We start from the raw sequence: 5886 nt of genomic DNA on the forward strand, positions 1-5886 counted from the left end.
GGAGCTCCGCCGCGCTCCAGCCCGCTTCCCCCCCCCACCGTCCCCGCCTCCCGCCCGCAGCTCCGGGACCCAGCGCGCACGCGCGCCGCCGCCCGCCCGCCGCAGCCATTGGCTCCAGGAGCTTCCTGCATCCCCTATCGGGAGCGGCCTCACGCACGCTAGTTGGCGTCTTCCTCCCGCCCAACAACAACTACTTCCATCCTATTGGGTAATTTCAACCCCACCCCTTTCGTCTCCTTCGTACGGATAGGCTGGCCTTAGTGCCATTCACTACCCGTAGGCGTTTCTGGTTTTCTTGAGAAGCTCCGGGCCAGGATTGGCTGGTGATGGAACCTTTGGGGTTGGAGCTGAGCTGTTGCTTTTCTCCCCGCAGTGCGGACCCCTCCAGGCTAGCTGTAGGGTACTTGGTATGGTCTAGGCCAGACTAGAATCGTTAGTGCAGGGTCGCACAAATAGTGGCTTCCCGTCTAGAAAAAGCTCTGGCTTCGGTGTTTCTAAGTTCAGATTTTGTCTTTAAAAAAAGGAAAGAAAAAAATGACTGACAGGATGATGAGCAAACAAGATGCAGGCCCACAGCCCTTGGGCAAGCAGCCATATCCTCAAAATATTTGTTCTAAGCACCCAGGCCTCCCATGAAGGTCACACAGTCAGGACCAATGGTTTTACCACCAGCACATTCCCTAGCCCCAGTATCCGAATTGAGATGCGATTTATTTGAGGATTTGTAGACTGCGTGTTGCCAATTTACCTGAGACCCTAAAAGAATGTCTAGTGTCTTGTGAGCTGTCGTCATGGAAATCAAAAAATAAAAATTAAAAAAATTAAAAAGAATGTCCGGTGTCCTGAGGCCTTAGCGAATGAATCTCAATACCGGTTGACTAGATTCCACCCTGTAGGACAATGTTTGTTAGAGTAGCAGTTGAAACCTGAAAAACCATGGTCTACCTTTTCAACCTCCTTCCAGAGAACCAGGCAAAACAAGCTTCATTTCCTTTCGGCAAATCTCACTTTTTTTCATTACTTCTTCCTACTTTAAGCTGGAAACAACTCTAAGCAGACCATAGGAAAAAAATGAAAACCTAAACTTTCCTGAAATGGATGGGGAAAAAATAAAAGAGGTAGCTCTCTCCAGTTGCCAGTATTTAGAAATCTTGCTCCTTTTGGCAGGGGACCTGGGGAAAATGAAAGGAACACCAGATGCTTAGTTTTAACGGATTTTTTTCGAGGGGAAGGGCTTAGGGGTGAGGGAAACAACTCTTAAATTCTTTTGAGCCTCTCCCCTTGGGTTAGCATCAGAAAATGTTACATACATGTAGAGCCTAGGAAATAGTCTGGCCGCTTTTTTAAATGACACAGTTGTTGATTGATTTGGCTCAGTGTAGCATCAGCCACTTAGGATAGAGCTAGGACTTGATCCCAAGTTGCCTGACTTTTTATAGATCTTGATTTCCTTGTATGCAACCTGGCCACCCTCCTTGGCAATATACTTTGAGCTCTAAGTGGGCACACACACACACCCACAAAATACTTCTTCAGCTGAGATTACATTTTCTCCAAGAGACATTTAATTTCCAAGAGCCATTGCCTTACATAGTGTAGCTTTGAACACCGTGGACCTGCAACAAGGCTGTTTTTGCTGAAATAGCCCCATTCTGAATCCTTTTTTCTCATTCTTCTGGTGTGTTTTTGCTGTGCTGTTGTTCACTCCCTTTTCCTCCCGTTTTTCCCCTCTTATTATGACCTGAAATCCCTCTGTGATTCTGCCTTTCCAGATTCATCACCGAATATGTCTATGCCAGGGAAACAGGCCCGAGCAGGCCTTTATTAAAACAGTCATGGCTGAAAAGCACTGAGTTAGCTGACTAGGTGCCAGGCATTGTTCTCAACTCTCATTGGTGATTAACTTGATCATACTGCACTCCAATGAGAGACAGTTATCGTCCCTCTCTGTGTCTTATCCCTATTAGGAAACTGAGACTTAAGGAGTTTAACTTGCCCGAGTTCACACTACTAAGAAGTATTTTAGCCCAGATAATTTGCCTTCAGACCCTTCTGCCTCTCCCAGTTTTCTTTCAAAAACTGTCCCTTCGCTGAATAGGTTTATTTGAATCTTTTGTTGTGTGGATCCTCAAGATTTGCCAGCTCCTCCCTCCTATGCTTCATTGAAGGTATTCTACCTTCAGAATCAAACAGGAGATCCAGTCTAATTGAATCTCCAGGCTTTGCCCCCACCCCATTGCTGTTAATCCCCTAAGGCCACCTGGGAGCCCTCCAGCTCTCTTGTTTGCTCCCCCTTTGATTTCTGGACCCCTACGATTCAGCTTTGGAGTGGCTCAATTGTATGAAGGGATACCTTGGGCAACTTACATAAAACAGCTTTCTTCTCCCAAGTTTACATCCCACACGATGTCCTCTTTAGAGAAGGCCCTTTATTGAAACTTTGTCTGCTATCACAAATGACAGCTATGATTTCTTTTGCCATAGTTATACCATCTCTTCAGTCATCCCTTCTTATTGCAAGAAGAGTTCTGTTGTAAATAAAAAGCACCTGACACCTGGCAGATCACATCCTACCCCCTCCACAGCTCCTTTTCACTCTCAGTGATCTGCCAGAGAACCAAGAGGAAATCCCTCCCACCCCCAAGTCACACTGACTCCTGTGACTGCCATTTATTTGGGAAAGAAGATGAAGAGGCAAACCCTTAGCCTTGGCTCACTTAGAGGAAAGGCCTGTGCATGTGCTCTGAGTAGTTCTGTTACTATTCAGTACTATCCAGTGAAAATCTTGGATGGGCAGAGAATATTTCTAGAAGGATACAAGGACATGTTTATACTGGTTGCCTCAGAAGAGGAAACCTCAGATGTAGCTACAGAATTAGGGAAGAAGGGACACTTTTCGCTCTACTTTTCTGTGACTTTGGAATTTTGAACCATGTGAATGTACTGCCTTCTTCAATTAATTTTTCTTTTTTTTTTGAAACAGAGTCTTGCTTTGTTGCCCAGGCTGGAGTACAGTGGCGCAATCTCGAATCACTGCAACCTCTGCCTCCTGGACTCAAGAGATTCTCTTGCCTCAGCCTTCCGAGTAGCTGGGATTACAGGCACGCACCACCACACCTGGCCAATTTTTTTGTCATTTTAATAGAGATGGGGTTTCACCATGTTGTCCAGGTTGGTCTCGAACCCCTGAATTCAAGTGATCCGCCTGCCTCGGCCTCCCAAAGTGCTGGGATTACAGGCATGAACCACCACACCCAGCCCTAATTAATTTATTTTTATTAAGTAATTTATTTATTTTGGAGACAAGTTCTCTCTCTGTCCCAGGTTAGAGTGCAGTGGCAAGATCATAGCTCACTGCAGCCTTGAACTCCTGACCGCAAGCCATCCTTCCTCCCACCTCAGCCTCCCAAGTAGCTGGGACTACAGGCATGCACCACCATGCCTGGCTAATTTTTTTTTACTGTAGAGACAAAGTCTTGCTTTGTTGCTCAGGCTCATCACAAACTGCTGGCCTCAAGCAACACTCCCACCTCAACCTCCCAAAGTGCTGATCTTTAGGAGGGAAGCCAAGATAGAAGGAAAGAAGGAAAGAAACTAAACAATCTGTTGAGCTAAAAGTTGACACTACTGGAAAGGAAGGTTAACTTTTTTATTTACTTCACAAGAATCTGCATTGTGTGAATTAGTTACAGTAAACACTTGTAATTTTTTTTAATGAAGTGAAGGTCACAGGAGGCTCAGTACTTCCAGGGCTGTGAATGTCATCTAAGGCGCACCTGTCTGATAATAAGGACTCCTGGTACATAGAATGGGAGGCAGTAGCTTCCACTCCAAATGTCACATGACCTCACACAGCTCAGCAATAGAACAGGGCTTTCCACTGTCCTCCCTGCTTCCCCGAAGCTTCACAGGTTTATTTTCCTTCTTCTGTCTTCTACTCCTGTAATAGCAATTAAAGAAGAGGCAGAGACACCAGCAAGGTCTGCCTTTCCCCGTTTCCCTTCCTCCCTGTCCCCTTTTGCTCTGGAGTGTCTCCTTTAGATTGTCAGCGGAACTTATCTTGGAGGTTCAGCAGAAACCTAGGATGACCTTGACTCAAGCCAAGGACACGGTTGTCAAGTGCAGGCGTTTCCAGATTCCTGCTGTTCTGCTCCTGCTCTTTGCAGCTTCTCTTGCTCCTCATACTCTGCAGAACTTGCACGCAGGCTCAGTCTTACGCTCTGTATACCCCCTGTTCCTTCTTCACGAGTGGTTGTCTTTCTTTGCTTTGCCCAGGGTATGTCGTACACAGTGTTGAAGATCATTTGATTCTCAAAATATCATTGCCAAGCACAATTATTGAGTTTCTTTAATATGCCAGGTACTATTTTAGGAGCTGAGCGTGTAGCATGGACAAAAGAGATGGAGTACCTGTTCTCATGGAGTTATATTCTAGAGGCAGCTAAGGCAATACACAAGAAAATGCCCATAGCTGGGCGTGGTGGTGCACGCCTGTAGTCGCAGCTACTAAGGAGCCCGAGACAGAAGAATCGCTTGAACCTGGGAGGTGGAAGTTGCAATGAGCCAGATCACACCACTGCACTCCAGCTTAAGGCAACAGAATGAGACTCCATCTCAAAAAAGAAAAGAAAAGAAAAGAAAAGAAAAGAAAAGACCCAGTAGTAATAAGTGCTGTGATGATGGGAGCCAAATTTTGGTTGAGTGGTCAGGGAAGACTGATCTGAGGAGGCAATGTTTAAGTTGAGGCAGGAAGGGAACAAAGGAGGCAGCTAGCTATGTGTATATCTATGAGTGGATTCCAGGCTAAGATGGCAGATAGTATGCATGCTACTAATTTTGCCCTATCCCAAAACTGCACTAAACAGATTTTCTTTTCTATTCCTTTTCTTTCTTTTTTTAAGTCGTAAAACCATAAGGAAAGGAGAACAGGAGAGGAGAAAAGAGCAACACAATTTTAGAAGCTGAAAAATAGATGGATGAGTGGTAACTGATTTAGCAGACGTGAGAAAGCTGAGATCCAACCCAACTTACACTGGAAAAACCTCAAAAGGCTCAGAAACTGCCAGAACCAGGGACCGTCGGGACTGAGGGTGGAGGAGAAGGCTAAAATAAGGAGAAATCAGCGAGAGCAATTTAAGGAGCAGTGAGATCCCTAGATCCCCTCTGTCCTTCCAGCAAAAAAAAACTGGAGGTTTATCTTCTAGAAAGTCTCTGACTTGGAGGATGTCAGGCTCACTGAGGGCACAGGAAATATGGAAATGGGGAGGTCCAGAGGCCAGATGCACAGTGAATGCAGAGACTCCAGCTGTCTTGCCCCATCTGGCTCTCAGATTGCTGGCAAAGTGACTTCTGTCTTCCGGGTAGTAGAGTAGAAGACTTTTTTTTTTTTTTTTTGAGATAGTCTTGCTCTGTTGCCCAGGCTGGAGTGCACTGACATGATCTTGGCTCACTGCAACCTCCGCCTCCTGGGTTCCAGCGATTATGCTGCCTCAGCCTCCCGAGTAGCTGGGATTATAGGTGCGCACCACCACGCCCAGCTAATTTTTGTATTTTTAGTAGAGACAGGGTTTCACCATGTTGGCCAGGTTGGTCTCAAACTCCTGACCTCGTGATCCACATGCCTGGCCTCCCAAAGTGCTGGGATTACAGACGTGAGCCACCACACCCAGCCAGAAGACTTTTCTCCGAGGAATGTTATCAGCCTAGAGGAATGACGCACAGAATCTAACACTGGAGTTTTCCAAACAAATGTTTGAACAAGGTCACCCCTCAGTGAAGCTCAGGATCAATGTATCAGACACATTCTGTGCACTGCTTCTAATCCTTTTGGTCTGACCTCTTACTCCACCCATATCTGCAGCCACCTTTCCATCAAGTTCTTTACAA

Source organism: Rhinopithecus bieti, unplaced genomic scaffold (assembly GCF_001698545.2).
Source record: "Rhinopithecus bieti isolate Rb0 unplaced genomic scaffold, ASM169854v2 scaffold_9696, whole genome shotgun sequence".
Lineage (NCBI taxonomy): Eukaryota > Metazoa > Chordata > Mammalia > Primates > Cercopithecidae > Rhinopithecus > Rhinopithecus bieti.